Source organism: Jaculus jaculus, chromosome 6 (assembly GCF_020740685.1).
Source record: "Jaculus jaculus isolate mJacJac1 chromosome 6, mJacJac1.mat.Y.cur, whole genome shotgun sequence".
NCBI classification, from domain to species: Eukaryota; Metazoa; Chordata; class Mammalia; order Rodentia; family Dipodidae; genus Jaculus; species Jaculus jaculus.
The window spans coordinates 158,525,514-158,532,836 of NC_059107.1; positions in this window are offsets into that span (position 1 = coordinate 158,525,514).

Sequence of the window (7,323 nt, forward strand, 5' to 3'; positions counted from 1 at the left end):
GGAAACTAGTCCGGCTCCCAGCGTGGTGGGCACCAAGCCTGGCCGCTTTGGGCGCTAGAAAGGGTTGGGCTTTTGGTGCATGAGTATGTGTGTTGGCTTTCTGTTTTTCTTTCTTTCTTTTTTTTTTTCTTTCTAAAAGATTTATCTTTAAAATTTTAAAAATTTAAAATTTTTATTGAATGACTGGTTGAAAGACAGAAAGAAAAAAGTAGTTAGAGAATGGGCACGCCAGGGCCTGTAGCCACTGCTAGATACATGCGCCACCTAGTGCATCTGGCTTATGTTGGTACTGGGGCATCCAACCTGGGTCCTTAGACTTCGCAGACAAGCACCTTGCCTGCTAAGCCAACTCTCGAGCCCCTGTTTACTTATTTTAGAGAGAAAGGGAGAGAGAGAGAGAGAGAGAGGGAGGGAGGGAGGGAGGGGGAGAGAGAGAGAGAGAGAGAGAGAGAGAGAGAGAGAGAGAGAGAGAGAGAGAGAGAGAGAGAGAGAGAATGAATGAGAATGGGCGTGCCAAGGCCTCAAACCACTGCAAATGAACTCTAGACACATGCGCCACCTTGTGCATCCAGCTTATGTGGGTACTGAGGAATCAAACCTGGAACCTGGGTTCCATAGGCTTTGCAGCCAAGCACCTTAACCACTGAGCCATCTCTCCAGCTCTTTCTTTTTCTTTGTAAAAATACCACTGGTTGGTGGCGCACGTCTTTAATCTCAGCACATGGGAGGAAGAGGTAGGAGGATCGCCATGAGTTCAAGGCCACCCTGAGACTACATAGTGAATTCCAGCTTAACCTGGGCTAGAGTGATACCCTCCTCAAAAAAAGAAAAAAAATTATATATATATATATATATATTAAAAAATTTTAAAAAACCTAAAAAAATCAAAAACAAAGAGCTGGAGAGATGGCTTAGCGGTTAAGGCACTTGCCTGCAAAGCCAAAAGATTCAGATTCAGTTCCCTATTGCCTACGTAAGCCAGATGCACAAGGTGGCACATGCATCTGGAGTTTGTTTGCAGCAGCTGAAGGCCCTAGGGCGCCCATTCTCTCCCTCCTACCTCTGCATCCCAAGTGCTGGGATTAAAGACATGTGCCACCATGCCTGGCTTTTTTTGTTTGTTTGTTTTTGGTTTTTTAAGGTAGGGTCTCCCTCTAGTCCAGACTGACCTGGAATTCACTATGTAGTCTCAGGGTGGCCTCCAACTCACAGTGATCCTCCTACCTCTGCCTCCTGAGTGCTGGGATTAAAGCCATGCACCACCACTCCTGGCTGATTTTTTAAAAATATTCTACTGGGGGGCTGGAGAGATGGCTTAGCAGTTAAGCGCTTGCCTGTGAAGCCTAAGGACCCTGGTTCAAGGCTTGATTCCCAAGGACCCATGTTAGCCAGATGCGCAAGGGGGTGCACGTGTCTGGAGTTCATTTGCAGTGGCTGGAGGCCCTGGTGCGCCCAATCTCTGTCTATCTGCCTCTTTCTCTCTCTGTCTGACGCTCTCAAATAAATAAACAAAAAATTTAAAAAATATTCTACTGGGGCTGAAGAGATGGCTTAGCAGTTAAGCGCCTGCCTGTGAAGCCTAAGGACCCCAATTCGAGGCTCCATTCCCCAGAACCCACCTAAGCCAGGTGCAGAAGGTGGCACATACATCTGGAATTCATCTGCAGTAGCTGGAGGCCCTGGTGTGCCCATTCTCTCTCTCTCCCTCCCTTCCTCCCTCTTTATCTGTCTCAAATAAATAAAATATTTTAAAAAAATTTGTTGAACCAGACATGGTGGCGCACACCTTAATCCTAGCACTCAGGAGGCAGAGGTAGGAGGATCGCTGAGAGTTTAAGGCCACCCTGAGACTACATAGTTAATTCCAGGTCAGCCTGGACCAGCATGAGACCCTACCTTGAAAAACCAATATATATATATATAAAATTGGCCAGGTGTGGTGACACATATCTTTAATCCCAGAATTTGGAAGGTAAAGGTAAGAGAATCCCTGTGAGTTCAGAACCACCCTGAGACTACACAGTGAATTCCAAGTCAGCCTGGGCCCGAATGAGACCTGCCTTGAAAAACAAAACAAAAAAAAACCAAAAAATTAAAATAACTTTAAAAGGTTACTGCACAGAGAAAAATCAACTCCTACCAAATCAGAGAGCCAGAGCCTCAGAGGCCCCCAACACCTCAGCACTGAAGCAGACCAAAAATGAACCCAACATGGCTCAGGGAAATTTTGCGGAAGAGGGGGTGGAAAGAATGTCAGAGTCACATGTTGGGTCATGATTTGCAGAGACATTTATCATACCAATAACTGGGGGCTAACTCCACAATGCACGACCCATTTTCATTAACAAGGAGGGTCTAATGGGAGGGGGTAGATCACAGATGAGCCTAAATAATGGTACCAAACTGCCTGTATTTACTGAAAAGAAAACTAATAAATTAAAAAAAAAAAAAGGTTACTGCAGTGGATAGGTATTTTGTATTAAGGTGGTGGTGATACTATATTTTGGAAGTAAAAGAACCAATATCTGGGCTGGAGATGGAGCTCAGTGGTGTAAAACACGTTACCTAACATGTTCCCGCCACTGGTACCAACACACACAGAGGAAGATGCCATGCTGAAACCCCATCTTTTTCTTTCCAAAAAAAAAATTATTTTTTTCAAGGTAGGGTCTCACTCTGGCCCAGGCTGACCTGGAATTCACTATGTAGTCCCAAAATGGCCTTGAACTCATGGCAATCCTCCTACCTCTGCCACCCAACTGCTGGGATTAAAGATGTGTGCCACCATGCCCGGCTTTTGCTTTCAAAATTATTTTTTATTAACAACCTCTATGATTATAAAAAATATCCCATGGTAATTCCCTCCCTCCCCCCACTTTCCTCTTTGAAACTCCAGTCTCATCATATCCCCTCCCCCTCTCAATCAGTCTTTCATTTTGATGTCATGATCTTTTCCTCCTATTGTGATGGTCTTGTGCAGGTAGTGTCAGGCACTGTGAAGTCATGGATATCCAGGCCATTTTGTGTCTGGAGGAGCACATTGTAAGGAGTCCCGCCCTTCCTTTGGCTCTTCCATTCTTTCTGCCACCTCTTCCACATTAGATCCTGAGCCTTGGAAGGTGTGATCGAGATATTTCAGTTCTGAGCACTCCTCTGTCACTTCTCAGCATCATGGTGCCTTCTGAGTAATCCCAAGATCACTTCCATCTGAAAAGAGAAGGTTCTCTACCAAAAGTGAGATTTGCATTAATATAAGGGTATGAACGTTAAGAAAAGGGATCACTGGGCACTTTGATAAGCATAGTATATACATTTAGCCAGACAGCAGAAGACGCTACACCCCTAGGGCTCATGACGATCCCTGTTTTAAATTTTCAGTATCAGGAATGTATTCCCTCCCATGGAGAGCCGGCCTCCAGTCCAATTAGAGGGAATTTGGTTTCCACCATGACAGACATGCCACTATTGCACCCATTGGCTCATTTGGCCTGGCTGGCCAAATATAAGGCTTGCAGTGTCCACTGTTGAGTATCTTCACTGGTGGTATCTCTTTCTCCCATTGAACTGCATGTAGAATGGCTTCTTCCATCTTTCTGTCAGCTTGTCTACATGGAGGTTATCAGCTCACTTCCAGTGGGATTTCTCAGTGGCCTTGCAGCCCAAGTATATGGAGTCTTCAGCAATAGGGTCTTACTATCTATTCCTGGTGGGAAACCAAGGGCCTCAGCAATGGTCTGTAATGTTTTGGGGGCATCAGGGACCTCCCTGGCCAACAACTCACTGAAGGTATTCCATCCATGGCACTGAAAATTTTCTAGCAATAATCTATGTCACCTGAATGTTCCATTGTCCAAAAAAGTAGGTTTCCATATGATTTATTTATATCCTCTTAGATTTTGATTAGCCCTCCCTCCACCCTTCCTTTACTCAATCTCTGACCTCACTTTGGGCCTTTTCACCCCCATTAAGCTATTCTTCTATTTACATATATACAATACCATCCTATAAGGTACTGCCCTCCCTTCCTTTCTCTTTCCTTTATATCTCTTTTCTAGCTTATTGGCCTTTGCTACTGAGTTTGCTTCCTACTCACACAGAAGTCTAATCATTTGTAGCTAGGATCCACATATGAGAGAGAACATGCAATGCTTGGCTTTCTGTGCCTGGGTTACCTCACTTAGTATAATCCTTTCCAGATCTATCTATTTTCCTGCAAATTTCATAACTTCATTTTTCTTTACCGCTGAGTAGAACTCCATTGTATAAATGTGCCACAACTTCATTATCCACTCATCAGTTGATGGAAATTTAGGCTGGTTCCATTTCCCAGCTATTATAAATTGAGCAGCAATAAACATGGTTGAGCATGTACTTCTAAGGAAATGAGATGATTCCTTCGGATACATGCCTAGGAGTGCTATAGCTGGGTCATATGGTAGGTCTATTTTTAGCTGTCTTAGGAATCTCCACACTGATTTTTATAAAGGCGGGACCAGATTGCATTCCCACCTACAGCGTAGAAGGGTTCCACTTTTTCCACATCCTCACCAGCATTGATGGTCATTTGTTTTCATGATGGTAGCCATTCTGACAGGAGTGAGATGGAATCTCAATGTAGTATACCCATGAGTTTGACACCAGCCTGGATTATAGAGTAAATTCTAAGTTGGCCTTGGTTAGGATGAGACCCAGCCTAAAAAAAATAATAATAATAATAAAGTGTAGGGGATGCTGGAGAGATGGCTCAGCAATAAGGGTGAACTTGATTTGAACTGTGACAGAATTGTGTGTACCCAGGTTAGACACAACAGTGGAGAAATGACAGCAAAGGATTAGAACCAGCACCTTTGCCCTTCCTTCATAGGGTTTTGAGAACTGGAGTTTGGGGTTTTGAGTTGGTAGTAGATGCTCGGCCTATGAGGAGGTTATTTTCCCCAGAGGATGCAAAGAACCAGCAGCTGCCATTGATCGGATTCCGAAAACTTCTAGCACATTCACCTTTGCTATCTGGCTGGTGTTTGGCAGCCAAGAGATGTCTTGACAACTAACTTCTACCACAGCCACGTTTGCTATCATTCATCAACTTGTCTATCAGAAGCTTCTTACACCATTTTTTTTTTTTTTTTTCTTGAGGTAGGGTCTTGCTGTAGCCCAGCTGACCTGGAATTCACTATGTAGTCTTAGGGTGGCCTCGAACTCACAGTGATCCTGTTACCTCTGCCTCCCAAGTGCTGGGATTAATCGTGCATCACCACGCCCAGCTACTTTACACCTTTTAAACTTAAAAAAAAAAAACGTTTTATTTTTATTTCTTTATTTGAGAGAGAAAGAAAGAGTCAGAGAGAGGGAGAGAGAGAATGGGTGCGCCAGGGCCTCCAGCCACTGCAAACAAACTCCAGACGCATGTGCCCCCTTGTGCATTTGGCTTATGTGGGTCCTGGGGAATCTAACCAAAGCCCTTTGGCTTTGCATGCAAACACCTAACCGCTAAGCCATCTCTTTGGCCCTACTTTACACCTTTTAATAACAATAAACTGTTTACAAAAAAAAAATGTGATGCAAGCATCAAGCGTCTGGCATTCTGCTTGCAGTGGCAAAGATATCCTGGGCACTTGCATTTAACATGTGTGTGGACACACATGTGCATGTGCATGCAAATAAATACAAAAAACCCACTGTGGACAACATAGATCACATCTATACAGTCAAGCTCCAATTTAGGAATATATTTTACATGTGATCCATCTCCACTTGTTGTATCTAGATTCTCAAATGAGGCAGCATAGCATAGAGAAAGAATTTGGACTAAATCTTACATTTTAATCCTATGTGATTTTGGAAAGTGTTCAAACCCAAAAAGCCACAGTTTCCTCTTCTTTTTTTAAAAAAAAAAATTATTTGAGAGAGAGAGAGAGAAAGAGAAAGAGGCAGATAGAGAGAATGGGCATACAAGGACCTCCAGCCACTGCAAATGATTTACAGATGCAAGGGCGACCTTGTGCATCTGGATTATGTGGATACTGGGGAATGGAACCTGAGTCCCTTAGTCTTTGCAGACAAGCATCTTAACGGCTAAGCCATCTCTCCAGCCCTCCTTTAAAAAATATTTTTTTGGGGCTGGAGAGATGGCTTAGCGGTTAAGCGCTTGCCTGTGAAGCCTAAGGACCCCGGTTCGAGGCTCGTTTCCCCAGGACCCACGTTAGCCAGATGTACAAGGGGGCGCATGCGTCTGGAGTTCGTTTGCAGTGGCTGGAAGCCCTGGCGCGCCCATTCCCTCTCTATCTGTCTCTTTCTCTCCCTCCCTCTCTCTCTGTCACTTTCAAATAAATAAATAAAAAATGAACAAAAAAAAATATTTTTTGGCCTGGACCAGAGTGAGACCCTACCTCGAAAAACCAAAAAAAAAAAAAACCAAAAAACATATATATATATATATATATATATATATATATATATATATATATATATATATACATACATACATACACACATATATATTTTTTTGGGGGGGGTTCTGGAGAGATGGCTCGGTGGTTAAGGCGCTTGTCTGCAAAGCCAAAGGACCTAGGTTCGATTCTCTAGTACCCACATAAAGCCATATGCACAAGGTGGCACAAAGACCTGGAGTTTGTTTGCAGTGGCTGGATGCCCTGGTGAACCTGGAAAATATTTAACTTTTTAATATTTATTTTTATTTATTTATTTGAGAGTGACATATATAGAGAGAAAGAGGCAGGGGGTGGGGAGAGAGAGAGAGAGAGGGAGAGAAGAGAGAGAGAGAGAATGAGAATGGGCATACCAGGGCTTTCGGCCGCCGCAACTGAACTCCAGAGGCATGCGGCACCGTTTGTATTTGGGGAATCAAACCTGGGTCCTTTGGCTTTGTAAGGAAAGGACTTAACCGTTATGCCATCTCTCCAGCCGTCGGGATTTTACTTCACGAGTTAGTGATGGCTGTTGGGTATTCTGAGCGAGGGCAATTTATATGCAGTGCAGGGCGTCAGCGTATTGCAGTTCCTGATGAGTGGGAAGCACGTTCTCTCCCTCTAGGCATCCCAGCACAGAGGCTCTTTCGACCTCTAGCTGCGAAGCCTGTGAGGTTATTATTCCCGGCGCCTGGATGCGTCTAAAGACTCCCGAGCAGGCAGCGCGTCGCTGTGACAACGCCCCCCACCCCACCTGCACCAAGAAGAGAACTACAATTCCCACAACACCCCGCGCCCCGGCCCCGCCCACTCACTGACCGCGGAGGCGGAGCGCCGGTCGGCGTGCTCCTCTCTCCTGCAGCGCGATTGGTCCGCTGCTGAGTGGCGGCAGCCAATG